The sequence below is a fragment of the Xenopus tropicalis genome, chromosome 6 (assembly GCF_000004195.4).
Source record: "Xenopus tropicalis strain Nigerian chromosome 6, UCB_Xtro_10.0, whole genome shotgun sequence".
In the NCBI taxonomy this organism is placed as follows: domain Eukaryota; kingdom Metazoa; phylum Chordata; class Amphibia; order Anura; family Pipidae; genus Xenopus; species Xenopus tropicalis.
The window spans coordinates 79,536,901-79,555,777 of record NC_030682.2 but is presented as its reverse complement, the minus strand read 5'-3'; the positions used below and the strand labels follow the sequence as shown (position 1 = coordinate 79,555,777).

Genomic DNA, 18,877 nt, shown 5'->3' with positions numbered 1-18,877 from the left:
CCCCAAAAGATAAAATTACGGATTATTATCTGCAGATTTCTTTTTTTTTTTACAGATAATTGAGGGTTAGAAAGAGGTTATTTTCAGCTACTGTTTTTCCCAGCCACATTCCTGGGTGCAATATATAATTCTCAGCCAGCAATGTTTGAAGCATGCATTCCTGGGCTGCGCTGTGTATGCCAGTTTCTATGCATTTACTCTTAATGGTCGCTAAGATTTATAGGCAAAATACATCGCCTGACTGATAGCTGAGCACGAAGTCTACAGTCCCTCTTTTCTGTACAAGGAAATGATTTTACACTACTTTGGTGGTTTGAGGGGAAATTTTCAAATTGGTTCCCTTTGTTCAAACCTATTTTTTATACATCTATAAAATATCGTTCCCTCATTCATCTAGCTGTATTCCATCTGTTCATAGTCCATCAATGCTTTAAAAAGGGCTGCATGTGTATATGAAATACTGCGCTCTAGAGCCTGTGCCGGACCGAGTGTGCTGATCCTTACCTTGCTGAGTTGTGTGAGTCTGTCCGTGTGTGTCTGTGTGCCCTGGTGTCACAAGGTTTCCTGCTTAGTCTGGGTGGCTGTGGCTCCCTTGCTCGGTGGCTGGGGCTCTAGTGATTAAAGGCTGCTGGAGCTATGCTGCTGCTGCTGTCTCTGCAATTCGCTCCCTCCTCCCCTCCTGCTCCTTTCCACTCTCCACCCCCGTTTCTCCGTTTCCCTTTCTCATCACCCTCCCTTTTTCTCTCTCCAGTCCATACGGCACTCATGACTTTTCTTTAAGATGAAATTGTGTGTGTACTGTTCTCACCTACATTCAAATATAGGAGGGCTCCCTGATCTGTGGTTAAAAAGAAGGCAGCCACTGGGGCTGACAAGGGGCACCTGCAGTGGATACAAGCACAGTAGTTTCAAAAGAAGATAATAAAGTGAATATCATTATTTTGTTGGACAGTTAACAACAACGGATTGGCTCTGTCTCCTTCCAGCTAACTGGTAACCTGGAGATAATACATTAGTTGTTCTTCTATGCGGGAGCTGCCCTGGAACTTGCAGGCAAGAATAGCCTGACCATTTGTGGCTGCAACCCAGTTGTTTCAACATGCAGAAGATTTCAGGTTGATGCTATAAAGACAGGATGGTGGATCTGTGCATTATTTGAGCCTATTGTGGTTTTTCCTGGGAATAACAAAAGTGCAGAAGCTGCCTATAACTGTAGAAAGTTCAGACCCTCAATCAAAATAGGAATTGTTACTGGAATATTTACAATCTTTGAGGTGGAATAGCTGCCAGCCATCTATCCCTGAAAGAGCATGAAGTGCATTCTCCTAATGCAAGTTTCACCCAAAACAACAAGTTGGTTTGCCATCTAGGCTTATTGTGTACATGTATTTAAGAATGCTGTTTTAATTATATTATAGAACATATCTATGTGTGTCAATAGATAACTAAATTAGAATTAGCAATTATAAATATACAAATATAATTATGTCTTGGTTGTTTCTAAGCAGAATCTTGCATTGGCTAAACTTTATTTTTTAAGATCTTTGGCTCCCTCTGCAGAACAGGTTGAATAGCAGAGCAGAAGACCCAAATATGTATAATATAATAAACAATGCGTCTTTCCTGTTAAAGAAATGTGCGGTTAATTTGCTAAAGACCCCAGGCTGATGTTTTGATTGTAAAGTACTGACAAAGTGTTCCATCAATGAGTTGTAAGTGTGCTGAGTCTGTCAGTGCTTCATCACTGTTTTGTGAGGGTACTGTGTCTGACACAGTGCTCCATCACTGTGTAAGTGTACTAAGTCTAACAGTGCTCCATCACTGTGTTGCGAGTGTACTGAGTCTGGCAGTGCTCCATCACTGTGTTATACTGATTGCATAACTACATGACGAATGGGTTATGCTTTCTATGGTAATAACTGCTAAACCTGATAATGTAATATATGAAAAGAAAAGGGACAACTGGCTCCAGTATTGTTACAACAGAAAATGCTTATTTAGACATGAGCATTACAGAAAGCAGTAACAGTTTAAGAATGTTTTAAAATGATACTTAACTTTTTTTTCACTATTACTCGGATTTAGGTTCCCTAAAATGTAAAAAGTATTGCAGTCAGTACTGTACCCTGGTGCAAAGGCGCATCATTATTTTGAAATGCAGATGCAAAAAGTCATTAATTTATGGGGTTAAAAAACATGATTCCATAACAGAATATGCCCCATGTTCATATTTGCATTTATACAAACAAGCAGTAACTTCCATATATTTTCTTTGGATGATGCATTCTTTTAGAGATTCCTTCACATGGTAAGACATTCTGGTGGACTATAGTTGCTCGGGTTACCTGCAATTCAAGTTAATAGCAACCTACATTAACAAGTGGATTTTTTGTTTAAATTACAGCCTGTCACCGCTTGGTCTACTTGCCATAGATTTTGATGGTAACCACACCAGGCTAAACTTTGTTGTCACCACAGGTGACAGGCAGCCTCCATTTAAGTTATGGCAGGCAGCCTGAGTAGTGACTGCCCTGTTTCAGTTGGTAAATTCAGCTCCAGTGCTGCCAGTGCAGAAACAACAAGAGTAGATAACAACCTGGGCACTAAGCTCTATGATTGTCAGATGATTTACTATGTAGCCTATTTCCTGAAGCTAATAAAAATTTTTCCATTAGGTTTCACACTTGTAAATATTTAGATCCTCTTTCTACAACTGTGGCAATTGCTGTAATTTCTGTAAGGGACAACATATACTTCAATAAGAGCTCAATAGCTGCAGTAGGTTGTGATTCCCCATTAGAAACGTATTCAACATTATTAACTAAGGCCCTGGGGAATCCCAAAAACTTTGTTTTATGATTTTCTGCTAAGATATCTTCAGTACACAATCCAGGTCAATGATTAGATCTCTTTTGTAAAATATTAACTTTTTAGAACACAGCAAACAGTGGAAAGGCTACACTGTAAAGGATTGTAAAATTCAAATTTGTTATGATAATCTTGGAAAAACTGCCATTGTACTGAAACTATACAAACATAATATTAGCTGTAAATATGTTGTCTTACAATGTCAGTAAAATAACCATTTTTGGTTAGCTTAAAGAACATTTTTAACATTCTGTGGAGGACATAACAGAGTACAGAATGCATTGTTATTTTTCCACAAGGCATATGGCACTGAGAAGTTGTGGCAGTCAATATGCTTACTGCTTCCCAAGCACATTAATTTGCACCTTGCCTGTACCGGAGGTTCAGCTCTTTTTGCTCCTAGAATGAAGTGCAAACTCACAGTGCTGCACTACATTGAAAAAAGAGGGTGGTAACTGGACAGTACAAAGGCATCCCCTCTGCTAAATGCCCCCTAGCTTGCACTTTGGAATGAGTGCTGGCAAGTACAAGCTCTGTACAAGCTCTGTACTTGTCACTTGTCATAAGCACTGCACTTTTTCCAATTTAAAGCTACTTTTGGTTACTTACAAGATTAATACCACAGTTCACACAGTTTAAGATTGCAAATGCCTATACAGTGAACAGGTGAATAATAGAAGATGGCCTTCTTCCTCCTTTATCAAGCAGAGGCAGATTTATTATTTGCTGAAGATTGGGTTAGGTGCATATTAATGTAAGAAAACGCTATAGTGATCTTGTATTTTCTTGAATTCATTGCTTTTTTTCCCCAAAACTTTAAATGTTTATTTTTCTAAATGTATGATGTGTGTTTTTTTCAAAGAATAAAAAGTTTGACAGGTTCTAGGGGACAAACTGTCTATTTATTTATTTAAATTCTATCATGGATTTAAAAAAACAATTATGAACCTTTTTTAAAAAAACACCCGATGCAAGATAACGATCACTATAACCTTTTTCTTACTTCAATATGGCTGAACCAGATCTTTCAACTAATAATAAATCTGACCCCAAAAGTTAATTCTAATTGAATTGCACTTTCTACCTGTTAAAACAACAATCTGCCTGAACAATTTAATTTATCCCTGTGTATCCATTGTGTATCCAGTGTCTGTATTTTTATTTTTTTTATTATTTAATTTTCTTAGTATGATTCTTGTTTGGTGCATAAAAAATGTCTGCTTTTAAAGGAGAACTAAACCTTGAAAAATAATATGTGTAGAAATGCCATATTTTATATACTTAACTTACTGCGCCATCATAAAGTTTCAGCATCTCTATAGTAGTAATAATCCAGGTCTTTACAGTTTCCACAAGAGCTCCCCATCTTGGATATTATTAGGAGTTTCAATGACACTGAACATGCTCAGTGTGCTCTGGGCAGCTGTTGAGCTGTTTAGAAGCTAAGCATAGGGGTTGTTGCAAATTATCAAGCATAAAATGAGGCTGGCCTGTCATATAAGCTGATGCTACAGGGCTAAACTATTAGTTTATGATGCAAATTCCACTGCTTTATGAGCTGCTGTGTAAAAAGAATTTGAATAATTTCTAATCAACTTTATATCATGATATTCGTATTGTATATATATCACATATTTTGAGTCGGTCCCAAAGCTCATTAATTAATAGCAGCACAAAGAATGTGCAGTGAATCAGGAGAAAAGAAGATGGGGAGCTATTGGGGCATCTTTCGAGGCAAAGATCTTCCCTGCTAAAGGGCTGTGGTTGCCTTGGGCCGGTACAGAAGCACAAAACATTTATAGAGGTTGTATATAATACTGATAGCATTTGCAGAAGATCAGAAAAGACATTTTATGTGTTGTGCCACAGCACTGCATCAGATGGCCACTAGATCCAATATTATTGTACCAAAACATTTTAGAAGAGCAAAAAACTTAAGTAGTAACTACTAGTATCTACTTCTTGTTGGCTAAACCAGTTAGGTCATTTATAAGTCAATTTCTTTTTAACCTATTCCTTGTAAGGTGTACACATTTCTCCTGCTATTTGCATGTAGGTATTCAATCAATAAAGCCAAATTGAGATAAAACAAACTAACCAAGAGCACCTTGACCCTATACCCTTCTTAAGCAACGTAACCTTTCAGCAAAGGCCAGACTGAGGCTGGTTTAGTTCTCAGATATTCCTATGTACACCTGTTTTCCAAATAGTTAAGGTGTGATGAATACTTGTAAGAGTTGTGTTTTCACAGAATCTCTCAGAAAAGCAGATAATGAAAGCATTGTGATTATTCTAACACCGTATTTACACATATTGGCTAATCTCTTTCATGGTTATAAATGGCTATTTAGTTACTTAGCTTAGTTACTGATTTGTTGTTCACAGAAAAAATATTTTTGATGTAAATATATCATTCTGTAGTGTGCCATATTACTGCACAAATAGATATCAAAGATATTAAAGCAAAACTGTACCCCTGAATATTGCAAGCCTCTAAAAATACAAATATGAAGTAGACATTTTAAGCAGAACTCTTTTTTATATACAGTATGTAAGCATTTTATATTACATATTTTTTACGACATACATTTTTCTCCAAATATTTGCCGTTGGCCCATCCCAAAATAAATGTTGCTATTTTAAAGGGGTGGTTCACCTTTTAGTATGTTATAGTATGTCTTGTTCCTAGCAACTTTCGTAACTGGCTTTCGTTATTTATTTTTAGTTTTCTGCCTTCCTCTTCTTCCTCTTTTCAGCTTTCAAATGGCAGCCAAAAAACTATTGCTCTGTGAGGCTACAATATATTATTACTGTTACTTTTATTCAGCCTCTCTGTTGTTTATATTCCAGTCTCTCATTTAAACCAATGCCTGGTTGCTAAGGTAAATAAGACCTTAGCAACCAGATAGCTGCTGAAATTCCAAACTGGAGAGCTGCTGAACAAAAAGCTAAATACATTAAAAACCACAAGGAATAACAAATAAAAAATAGTTGTAAATTGTCTCAGAATATCAATGTCTATGTCATACTAAAAGTTAATAAAAACGTGAACAATCCTAAAAGTACTACAGTTCAGACTTGCACTGTACTTATACATAAACCAAGGGAAACATATATGCTGAGTTATATCAGCCAATGAATTTCTGTTGCAGGTAGAACCTGCACTATTGTCGCGACAATTCGCCAAAGTGGTAATGGCTGTGAAAAAGTCGCGACAATTCACGAAAGTTATAATGGCTATGAAAAAGTCGCGACCATTCACGAAAGTCATAATGCTATGAAAAAGTCGCAACAATTCACGAAAGTCATAATGGCTATGAAAAAGTCGCGACAATTCACGAAATTTGTAATGGCTATGGAAAAGTCACGACAATTTACTGGGCAAAGACCCAGTTTTCCATTTGATTTGTGCCTTATTGGTTAATAGGTAAACCACTCCCTTGGCACTCTAATATAGTGTTTATAGGGGTGAATCCTCCTCTCTGGCTGCATCTGTTGACTCAGGTGGAAGTTTCACTGAGCCTGGGATCAACAGGGCCCACTATGCCATCATACCCTAGAGAACCATCTGACTTTAGTGAAGTCTAGGAAAGTGGGACAGTGAGATCACATAGAAAGAACAGTTTCTGGCTCCAACCAGGAGGGATTAGCTGGAAGTACTCTTCCTTACAGGCATTGTTGCTTTAGTGTAGGACCAAAGTTAAGACGCAGGATTCAGGGTAGTTCCTATCTCTGATCCATAGTCGGCTGTTTGGGATCCTTAACAGCTAAGGTATACATCCTGAGGACCTGAGATACTGTCCAGTCTACTCTCCATAGTGGTGTCGTGCTGTTTGGTTTTCTTTACCCTGCCCAGACTCTAGAGGTGGGATAAACCGGTGGACTCACTTGTGTGAGTATTTGCTATCACCCTGTGGACTACATAGGTTAAATTCTGTTTCACTGCAAAGAACCTTCTGGCATTCATTCTTTATATTACTTTGCACACAGCCCAAGTGAGTTGTAGTTGCACTACACCCTAAGGATATTTCCACATAGCGAAAGCCCATCTGGTGTGTAGAGTCCTGTGTACCCCATGCTCTAAAGCCAATCTAACTGGTGTTGCCTGTTTTCACAGCCAAATAGGGGTTACACACCAAATATTGTATTTAATCTGACCTGAGCACACAGTTTTTGAAAATGCACACACAAGTTTCAAATGTGCACAGAATTTTATGGCGCACATAGCCGAGATGAATTAGAGGAAACGTTATCAGTCATCAGCCAGCAGAAAAAACATGTAGAATGGAAATATATTTATTAATATTTGATAAGAGCCTTTGGTAGGTGATATAGTAAAATATCTTTTTTTTTTTGTATAGATGGCCTTTATTATTATGAAAGAAATTATTCTCTGTAAGTCAAACAAAGACATCTCTCTGGATATCCTTTACACACACTAGTTAAACTAGTGACATTACACAGCAAGAAATCCTATAATTGTGCATTTTTAATGTTTGTATGTGTTTCCACATCCCCATTGCTTCCAAGCCCAATCTATACTTCAGTAGTAAATAGTTACAGGATGATCCCTTACCCATAGTCAACTGTTGCTTTGCAAGAAATATACATCTTCTGTGAGCAAGCAGAGCTTCTATTCTCTGATCAAGAGCAACGGTGAGCACTGAGGCTAGTGTGATTGGAATAATGATTTTTTAGTTGCTATGGAAACTGGAGCAAATTTAAGGGGAGGGGGGCCTCACGATGTGTCTTCAGAGAGCAGTCTGCATATTCCTGCTTTCTCAAAGTCAACAAATCTTATGGAGGTTGAGCAAGTTAGATATGCTATGAATTTGACAAAATCTAACTGTCATTATAATAACTGGATTTGATTATGACTACTTGTAGTTGGGGTCATTTTTATAGATCATTATGGCTTCACTACCATAGCAGTTGTGCATAACCATTGTACTTTTGCATTTACTGGATACACAGAAAATTCCTATCTAACCATTAGAGACAACTTCATTTTAACAAGAATGGGTTCAGACAATAAAAAACAACTAATGCAGCAAAATGTTAGAAAAAAAGGGAAGTTAAAAAGGGAACATTTAATCCAAAATACCAAAAAGAAGAAATTCTATTCAAAAGCGGAATCAATCTATTTTTATGTTTGCACAGTATTCATTTTATCTTTTGCTCTTTTGCAATCTTGGTGGAAAGAGGTGATTATTTTCTAGATTATTAAGTGTTTTGTTTTTTTGGTTTTTTTTTTAAACTTTCTTAGAATTAGTGTGACTCATATACATGTTCCAGTTAGGTAAGACGTGATTCTTATGTACATGTTCCAGTAAGGTAAGACATTTTGAGTGTTCTTTAACAGTTTACAGTATTTTAAGCAGTGAATGATGTTAACATTTTGACTTAGATTGACCATACCAGCCTAAATAAAAAAAATAATGTTTCCCTCTGCAAACATTGACCTTGCTTCTTGTGAAAAAGAATTAGACCAAAAGTGCTGAATTGTCTGTCCATGGCATTCCCTCTTGTGATGTCATTCATGCTGGTGGTTAACTGTAAATTCCTTCTGCCCGATGGAAGCTGGAAGCAAAAGAGCTTTTTAGGCATAACTAGGGTGATTTGCCCCTACATCATACCTCCCAACATTTTGAAAATGTAAAGAGGGACAGAAATAAATGCCGCGCACAATGCAGCAAATTTTTTGACCCCACCCATTTTTGCAACCACACCCCCTAAATACCACTCCCATCTGACTAAATTTGGCAGGTTATTTAAAGTTTGAACACATTTCTGGGGGCTTCGGGGTCCTGTTTTATGTGTTATTACAGTTTTGCTGAAAAAGGTGAAATTGCCCTTTAAGCTGCAAGTCTCAGTTCCCCCAAGAGACCTGTTTAGCTTATTAGTTACAATTGTATCTCAGTGCAGGGGGGGATTTTTACTTTTCTGAGCTCTCTGCCAAAAGCTAACTTATTTAATTAAAAGCGAGAAACAATGTATCTAAGTGCAGGTAAGGCTAATGCCACACGAGGCGTAGGGCTGAAATTTTCGGCAAGCGGATAATCACTTGCCGAAAATTCAGCCCTACGCCTCCTACTTGTGCCTGCACCCGAATGAATGGGATACGCTCGGGTGCAGGCACATGTAGCCGATATACGCAAGAAAACGCGAGACTTTGCATTTTCTCGCGTTTTCATGCGTATATCGGCTACATGTGCCTGCACCCAAGCGTATCCCATTCATTCGGGTGCAGGCACAAGTAGCAGGCGTAGGGCTGATTTTTCGGCAAGCGTTTTTCCGCTTGCCAAAAAAATCAGCCCTACACCGCGTGTGGCATCAGCCTAATGCCCGTTAAGATTTCTGGGCTCTCTGCCAAAAGCTACTTTTTAATTAAATTTGTTTCATTAATCTTTTTTAGCTTCAGTGCAGGAGATCAAAGGGAAATGAGGGACTTTTCAGTTAGTATCCGGGACTGCGGGTTGAGCTGTCAAAAGAGGGACTGTCCCGCGAAAATAACCCTGATTATTACTCTTGGTTACAATGCAGCAGGTATAGCTCATTGCCTGATATTTCTTAATATCTCCAGTCCTGTACTCTTCACTGATCTTCGTATTGGCCTTATTCTGTGGTTTTCTTGGGGTGTTTGGGTTTAGCGTCCTGATTCTGTTCCTGCAGTGTTACTGCTTCTTGTCATGGTCCCTTTAGTACTGTTTTTTTTATCTTTGTCCTGGCTTTTGGTCCATACCACTATGTTTACCTTCACATTTGACGTTTGCCTTATTATTTGGCTTATATTTATGGCCCTTGGAAGGTCTTGGAGTAAACTGCTCTCTCCTATCCTGACTCCTGTCTGTTTTATAACTATTTTCTTTTGGATCAGACTGGGCCAAAAAAACGGTGGGCCCCGGTAGCCCAGAATCGATCCCCTCCAAGGGCTGGCCAGAGCCGGCACCCCCCCAGTCCATCCCTGACTTTCTTGATTTCCTGTACTGTGTGTGCCTGTCCAAGCCATTACCTTCTAATGCATCTGGAACTCTTGTTTGTTCTTGTGAGCTTTTTGTGAGCCCATGTAGCAGCAGGTGCCCAAAGTTATAGGCAATGGTTCAAACCCATGTTCATTGAGCACACCCTAGATTTTAGTTGGCCCACGCAACTGGGCAATATATTATATAAGGTATACATGTTGTATTATCCAGAATACTTGGGACCTGTGATTTTCTATATAAGAGAATTTTCAGTAATTTGAATGACCATATCTTAAGCCTCCTTAGAAAAGTTTAAACATTAAATAAAACCAATAGGGCTGGTTTTCCACCAATATGGAGCTTAGTTACCATAAAGTGCAAGGTACTGTTTTACTGTTACAGCGGAAAAAGGAATAATTTAAAAAAATCATTCACTAATGTAGGTGCTAAATTGTACCCCTGCAGTTATCTATAGCAACTAATCAGCAAATAGTTTTAATCAGTCTATATTCTACTACAAGATAAGTAGGGATAAGAATAAAAATTTGCATTTCGCAATGTAAAATTGTTCATTAGACTGTTATTGCATAGCAAATTTTATTTGTGCATGCAAACTTTTAGGGCTGTGGCAGACGGGGAGACTAGTCGCCTGCGACAAGGGAGCAAATGTAATAACTTTTTCATTAAGAAGGTTTATTACATACACTGCGCACTGTCGCAATCAATAAAATTTGAAAACTTTCTTCCACTGTCGGAGGTGATCACTAAACAGTTTTCGCATTCACAAAGCCCATATTAAATTTGCGCAAAGGCAAATTTGTTCGCACAGAGACATACATTTTTTACATTGCGAATAATTTTCTTCTGTGTTATTACATTTTATTACATTCCCCCCAAAATGTAATAAAAGATCTGATTAATTGTAATCGGTAACTTAAATGGCCCCATGTTCATACACTTACATATATAACTAGGCAGAAGGCAGAAGAAGGTGCAACTTCAGTTAGCCAACCAGACTTTAGACCTTGTGTGAGATACCACCAGCATTTTTTGATTACAACTCCACCACCCCCCATGTGTGCACTGAGAAAGCACGGGGGGAGGGTGACTAGTAAGGGGGCAGGGTACTATTGGCTTTCCTTGGGCACCCTACTAACTTGGCATAGGACTGAGGGCCACTATGTGCTGTAAGAGCTTCACACATTTAGTACACATGCTGAATGTGTTTGAAGCACTGCATGAGCTGCATGGTCTACATATGCAGGGCCTGGGCAAAGAAAGAGTTTTTGCTGGGTATGGAGAGACTCACTGTAGCCTTATTTTATTTTACAGTGAGTGGTTGAACTAATGGGAAATGGGTATGTTTGTAATGGTATGAAATAAAGAATTTATTTCATTAATGTAATAAATTCAAGTGCAATTTGGGCACTTGCATAAAAAGCTGTGCTTAACAATGTACAAATGAGTGTAAGCTGTAGCAAGCAGTGCCCTCCCCCTATTGTCCCCTAAAAATATGCAATTGTAACTAAGCATCTATTTTGGTGAAATGTCTGTCTGTATATAAATTATTAGTATTGTATTGGCTGAGCAATTGCTTATATCTAATGCTGACTTACATGTAAAACAACACCAGGCCTACTGGCAAAGGCACCCAAGGCAAATCCTTCCCTGCCCTTGATCACCCCAAGCGAGGTGACCCCAAGGGAGGCTAGTCATACCCACTTCCAGTCCCAAACTGGCAATCTGTGGATTTTGGCAAATGGCTGCTGTATGATGCCATAAACAGCCACTATTTATTGGGCTGGTATGGGGCTGTTTGGACCCTTCTGATTTTGAAATGCTACGGCCTATTTTGAATTCCAGTCTGGCCCACTAAGGGCTCTGGCCACCGCGTATGCCATCCCACCGGCGATTTACATTTTTGCTGGTGGGATGTCATATCAGGGAGTTTAGTCGCCCGCAACAAAGGAGATGCTCGTGTGCCAGAGCCCTAAGATGGGTGTTTGTAAGAAATAAAACAAACTTAAAAAACTTTTCTGTAATATAGCCTGCTAAAAAAACTAAATCATCAAATAACCCAATTGGATTGTTTGCCACCAATTTGGATTTATGCAGATTAATTAGGATCTAGTACAATATACTACAATTATTACAGAGAAAAAGGAAATAATTTCTAATTATTTCTGGATTATGGGTTTCCTGATAAGGGAGGTCCCATATCTACATACCTCCTAACTGCTCCAATTCTCACAGGGCAGTCTTGATTTTTAACAGTTCAGCCAGCAGTCCTGGATTCTTATTGAAAAGTCCCTTATTTCCCTTTGATCTCTTGCACTGAGCACCAAAAAAAGATACGTTTCTCAAACTTAATTAGATAAGTAGGCTTTTGGCAGAGAGCCCAGAATACTTACCACCTGCATTTACAAACAATTGTAACTAATAAGATAAACAGGTTTCTTGGGGGAAATGAGACTTGCATCTTAAAGGGCAATTTCACCCTTATTAGCAAAACTGTAATAACACATAAAACAAGACTCAAAAACCCCCCAGAAATGTGTTAAAACTTTACAAAACCTGCCAAATTTTGTAAAACGGGAGTGTTATTTAGGGGGTGTGGTCACAATAATAGGCGTGATCATAAAATTTCACAGCATTTTTTTTTGTCCCTCTTTACATTTTTCAAATGTTGGGAGGTATGTACCTGTACAGTTATAATTAGTTAAGTCCCAACATTCATACAGTGTATAATATGCCAAATCGCTGTGACAGGTAAAACCTGCGAATTTTAACGTAAATTGCACATAGAAGATTTAGTTAAGTCAAACAGGTTTGTTTAGTTCACTGCAAATTACAAGGTGCTTTTGTCAGTGAGGTAATACGTTTGTGGTATTTTTCTAAATTTAATTTATTCTCATATACATTTCAGCTAAAACATTTTTGCTGTTGAAAAGTTGTCTGCCCAAATATTAACACATTTCAAGGATTGCTTGTAAATTATTTCCCTGTTTTACCCAGTGAGGTAATACCACCCATGTCTGTAAATTTCCAATACCTTGTCCTTTACCTATATGTAATACTTTTGTTTGTTTCAGTTCCTTACTTGAAAGATGACTCACAGCTTCTGATACCTGGAAGGAAATTCGAAAGAGACTAAAGCATATGAAAGTAAACAAAGGTATGACAGCATGGTTTTACAAATGTAATTGCTTCCTATGAGGAAATGAGCAGAAATCTTCACATTGGGGTGGCAGTGGATGTCATCTATTTTACTAAAGTATTAGATACAGTACCACACAGAAGGTTATGATTAAATTAAGAAAATTTGGACTGGGGCCTTGAAGTTGACTTTGTAAGTGCTGATACTAAATTGTGCTAAACTATCATTTCCATGCAGGATGCTTTCACTTTGCTAAGAAATTTGAGAAGAAATATCAGTAGAAATAACAAAACTGCAAGTTATACACTAAGGGGAAGATTTACTAATCCACGAACGCTCCGATCATATTTTCTGCGCCTTTTTCGTACCTTGCATGACTTTTTCACCGCTTTCACAACTTTTTTGTACTTTGCGACAAAATTTGTGCGACAAAATCGTATTGTCGCGCCGAGTACGAAAGTTTCAGATTCATTCAAGCTTTGTTATCATGACTTTCCTTGGGCTAGGTTGGAGCTGCACAGTGCCATTGATTCCTATGGGAGGCTTCCAAAATCATGCACAGGAAGTTGGAAAGGTTTTCCTGCATTTTACGATCGTTCGTATGAAAATTTTGTGACTTTCGGATGGCTAATACGATATAATCGTGACTAATGCATTTTTTTTTCGTAGCATATTCGTGATATTTGCGATTTTAATAAATGATCATAACCAATCCAAATTTATCCCATTCGGGATTTGAACTCGTGTTTTCATGAGTGTGCCCCTAAGTGGTAGTGTGTTTGGGGCCTCCTTAAAGAGATTCTGTCATGATTTTTATGGTGTACTTTTTATTTCTAAATTACACTCTTTGCAAATAATTCACTTTACCATTTCAAATTTTATTCTTGAACCAAAAAATGTCTTTTTTTAGCTGTAATATTGGTGTGTAGGCAGCCATCTCAGATCATTGTGCCTTATGCTTAAAGGAACAGTAACACCAAAAAATGAAAGTGTTTTAAAGTAATTGAAATATAATGTACTGTTGCCCTGCACTGGTAAAACTGGGGTGTTTGCTTCAGGAACACTACTATAGTTTATATAAATGAGCTGCTGTGTAGCCATGGGGGCAGGCATTCAAGCTGGAAAAAAGCAGTACATTATAGTTTAATGTCTTTGAAATATACAAATATACATTATTAATATATAAATATACATTTTTTGGTGTTACTGTTCCTTTAACTTTCAGAAAGAAGCAGCACTAAACAACAGAACTGCATTTAAGCAGCAATTCAAACAAGCTATTGTTTCTCCTACTCAACGTAACTGAAGAAGTCATGAATTGGGTGAGCCAGAATTTTTAACACTGTGTGCTGTTATTATATCCACCATTAGGTGAGGCATGGGTGCTTTTTTATTAATACAGGTGCCAGGAAGCAGCTATTTTGTTACCTCCCCGTTGTTCTGCTAATCGGACTGCTGGAGGGGAAAGGGAGGGGGGTGATATCACTCTAAAAAAAAATATGTTGGCTCTTTTAAAAACGAATTTAAGTGCACAGTTCTGCTGCACTATCAACTTATGCATTTTGAAAAAAACATGTTTTTCTATGACAGAATCCCTTAAATTGAGAAGGATTTTGAGACTATACAGGTATCGGACCCCTTATCCGGAAACCCGTTATCCAGAAAGCTCCGAATTACGGAATGCCCGTCTCCCATAGACTCCATTTTAATCAAATAATTGAGAATTTTAAAACTGATTTCCTTTTTCTATGTAGAAATAAAACAGAACCTTGTAATTGATTCCAACTAAGATATAATTAATCCTTACTGGATGCAAAACAATCCTATTGGGTTTAATTCATGTTTTATTGATTTTTTAGTAGACTTAAGGCACAGAGATCCAAATTACGGAAAGACCCCTTATCCGGAATACCCTTGGTCCCGAGCATTCTGGATAATGGGTCCTATACCTGTATATGTATAACAAACTATGGCAGCTATGGTTGGCTAAATAATAAATAATAATATTGTACCATATCAGTATAAACTATTAAATACAATGCATTATTAGCCAGTAGTGTTCAATTGAATTGTTTTTGTCAATTTTATTTTTCTTTTTATATCAACTGTTTTGGAACGATCAGGTGCATTTCACTATATGTTGTATTGTATAACTGTGTATGTGACAAATAAGGGGTATCTATCTAGTAGCAACCAGCAAATTTTGGACAGAAAATGCACATTCCAGGAAGTTTTCAGCCAATAGAGTATATACCCCAGGTGCTAGAGGCCTAATTATGTGCCATAACATAAGCTTGATTTCACAGAAAGGGAAATACATTTTATCACAATGATTATATTATATAAATCTCAGTTTATCAAGCAGCAAAAGCACCAAATATTTTTTTTTGTAGTTAGGAAAATTACATTAATCATGGCATCATTGGTGTTAGTAACCTATAAATTATTTATGCATTTGAAATAAAAATAAACTTCTACATACAAACTCAAATAGAATGAGATAGTGTTTAAATAAGAGTGGCACGTATTTAAAGGAACAGTAACACCAAAAAATGAAAGTGTATAAAAGTAACTAAAATATAATGTGCTGCTGCCCTGCACTGGTAAAAGTTGTGTGTTTACTTCAGAAAGTCTACTATAATTTATATAAATAATCTGCTATGTAGCCATGGAGGCAGCCATTCATAGCAGATAACAGATAAAACACTATTGTATTTTACAGAGCTTATCTGTTATCTGCTATGTAACCTGTGCCTTTTTTCCAGCTTGAATGGCTGCCCCCGTGGCTACACAGCAGCTTATTATATAAATTATAGTAGTGTTACTGTAGCAAATACACCAGCTTTACCAGTGCAGGGCAACAGTGCATTATATTTTTATTACTTTAAAGCTCTTTCATTTTTTGGTGTTACTGTTCCTTTAACATGAAGTGCAGTGGTAGTTAAAGAGTGTGTTTATACATTATTTACATGGTCACACTTAAATAGGTTTCTGCTGTGTTTCAACCATGTGGAATGCACCTGATACATCAAAGGGCAGGGACAAAAATAAATTAACCATTTTTAAGCTCTGGACTTTGTCATATACGACTTAGGGAACTAAAACACAACATATATTTGCGCAGTAAACTTTTTTTTGGTGAGATTTGAAGGATTTATCAACTTTCAGTGTTCTGGGGTAAAAAAGCACAGTTGCTGAAAAAAATTGTAAGAATTACTTTTTTTCCATAGCCACATTTTCTTTTTCTCAAACACACATACATTATTAAGAAAAACCCACCAGAATATTTGTGGTTGCATTTTGCGCGGAAAAAAACTCACACACACAAATGAGAATCACATTTACTACACTAGACACTCTGTAAATGTAATTAATTAACCCCTTATTTAACACTCTCCTTTGTAGCCTTTAACCTAGTGGTCCTAATTAAAGGGAAAACAAAGAATAGATTTTGTAATGAAATCCATCTTAATTTAAAAGCTGAAAAGAAAATTATGTTACACAAGAAAGGTAATTCCCTGTTTTGTTGCAATTAGTTGCAATCAGCCCCCCTCCTGTTGTGCAGCTTTCTCACTAATTAATAACCACTGCTGCCAACCTTTAACATAAAAGCCACACCCTAATTAGTTGCAGGGCAACAGAAATGTACAAACTTAAATGAAAGTAGACATTCACTCTAATGTTCCTGTTGTTTTAAGCAGTATTATGTTATTACTTCAAGCACATATATTTTTCTTGGTAAGTAATGGAATGCAACACAATTTTGGTATTAGAGGCCCAGTTTATCATAGAAAAAAAGACAGAGACATTAAAAGGCATATCTGCAGTAATGCTAGTGACATGTTTTCCAATGCAGATACACTACCAGCCCATGTGGACAGGGCCCTGTTGCAGCCTGCACCCCTGCCACTCTCTAAATTGCATGTCTCAATGATGGGCAGGGAAAGGGTAAAGGGTTGGAGCGGGAATGCCTATGTGCATCACACCACCTGCTCCTCACCAAATACAGTGCTAACTAACGCAGTTGGTGATGTATTTGTGGGGGCAAGGCCTCTGTCCTTAACCCAATTTTGTTAACCTTAGTAAGCCATAGCAATTAATCAGCATGTAGCATTTACTGGTCATATGTTTGAAAGCAAATATATAACTGGTTCCTGTGGAACACTAGATGAAAAATCTGCACCTTTTATCCATAGATCAGTGATGTGTGGACTATTTTGGCTTAAAATACATTTGAGGTGTAACATTGTCAGGTTACCCCAAGCTCATAAAATGTGTTACAGAGTTAAGTTAGTAAAATAATTGCTAAATCAGTCTTTACACAATAGGCTGTGTAGTTCAACAAACAACTGTTTGTCCCAAAATACAGACATTCTCCCCAGCCACCCTAACAAACTTTCAACCTTGGACTCCAATGCTTCTAAATCCCACATTTTTGGAATCTTTGCTATAGATGGATACAGAAAAGAAACATAAGATATACAGTAGATTGTATGTAGACTGTATGTAGATTGTCACAGATGGGAGAAGAAAATATAGAAGAATATAGAAGAAGGAAGAGAATATTTAGATGATCAGAGAAAATGGAACTCAATATACAGAGAGACATTGAAGAGGAAATATAACAACCAGGTGACAGTAAGGGAATAGAACATGTTATTGGAGATATAAGGAGAACAGTCAAAATATACATCTACTTTGGCCCTTTCTTATTCATCCTGATATATTTACACTTACAGTTCCAGAATTGTGTCTTTGTCGGTTTCTTGGTTTGGGCTAAATCTAATATAGTTGTACCAAAAATTGCCTGAATGTGTGCACTGATTCAAGAGCTTTTTCAATAGGATAGAAGTACAGAAACAGACGTTTAATATTGTTAGTCTAGTTTTAATTAGTTTAAATTATAATATGTCTTTGATTAAAATTTGTTTGGCATATATTGTCATTCAGCATACTCAAGGTTTATGATATTTTGGGTAAATGGACATAAAGTGCTATTTTTGTCAGATTTGAAGTCACTGGGGCTTAAAAAATTAAATAAAAATGTTATTAGAAAGGGGGCGGAGCCAACACCCGATGTGACTAGACGTCTCCTAAAAGAGCTCCGTGCAGGGGAAGCTTCTAAACACTTGGGGCAAAGCCTAACTCACGGGCAACCCACACCAAACAACCTCTAATCGACCCACAATATGGGCAAAGCAAAAAAGAAAGCGTCACCAATGAAAATGACAGCGTTTTACCCGAAAACAGGTTCGCCTATACTAAAAGACTTACTTACCTCACTTAGATCGGATATCCAGGCCGATTTTAAAAGTGCAATGGCGGAACTTAACCATGAGGTTAGGCAACTAGAGGGCCGCACCGACCACCTGGAAAATAAAATGGCAGAACTTGTAAGCTCCCATAACGAGCTCATAGACGCAAACAGCACATTAGAAAATGAAGTAAACAACCTAACAAATAAGCTGGCTGATATAGAGGACAGAAACAGGAGAAATAACCTCAGAATAAGAGGGGTACCGGAGCAAATAAAAATGGAGGAGTTAAACCACTACCTCACAGAAATGCTCCAAACTATACTGCCACAAGTAAAATCTGAACATATGCTAGTGGACAGAGCCCACAGACTACCCCGCAATAAAAATGCACCCCCCGGTGCACCCAGAGAAGTCATATTAAGACTTCACTTCTACCATGTAAAAGAATTAACGTTAAATGCCTTCCGCAATAAACCAGAATTGCCAGACAAATATGCTACACTCCAATGCTACCCTGATCTGTCTGCACATACTATGAAAAAACGCAAAGACTTTGCACAAGTAACAGCAATACTGAGAGAAGCAGACATACCATACAGATGGCTATTCCCAGTAAAGCTAAGAGTAGTATA

The 18,877-nt window shown here is 37.5% G+C and overlaps 1 protein-coding gene and 1 long non-coding RNA gene across 2 annotated transcripts in view; one reads left to right on the top strand and one right to left on the bottom strand.

Moving 5' to 3' along the window:
- Nucleotides 1–616, bottom strand: part of basp1 (brain abundant membrane attached signal protein 1) — a 53,910-nt gene extending 53,294 nt beyond the window's left edge. Inside the window, 1 exon segment of the mRNA NM_001011128.1 lies at nt 505–616. The gene's annotated coding sequence lies outside the window, so the exon portion shown is untranslated.
- Nucleotides 617–697: 81 nt separating this feature from the next.
- Nucleotides 698–13,434, top strand: LOC105947657. Its single transcript, XR_001171086.3, has 3 exons — nt 698–1,353; nt 12,923–13,005; nt 13,225–13,434. It is a non-coding gene; the product is annotated as an uncharacterized LOC105947657 (long non-coding RNA).
- The last annotated feature ends 5,443 nt before the right edge of the window (nt 13,435–18,877 follow it).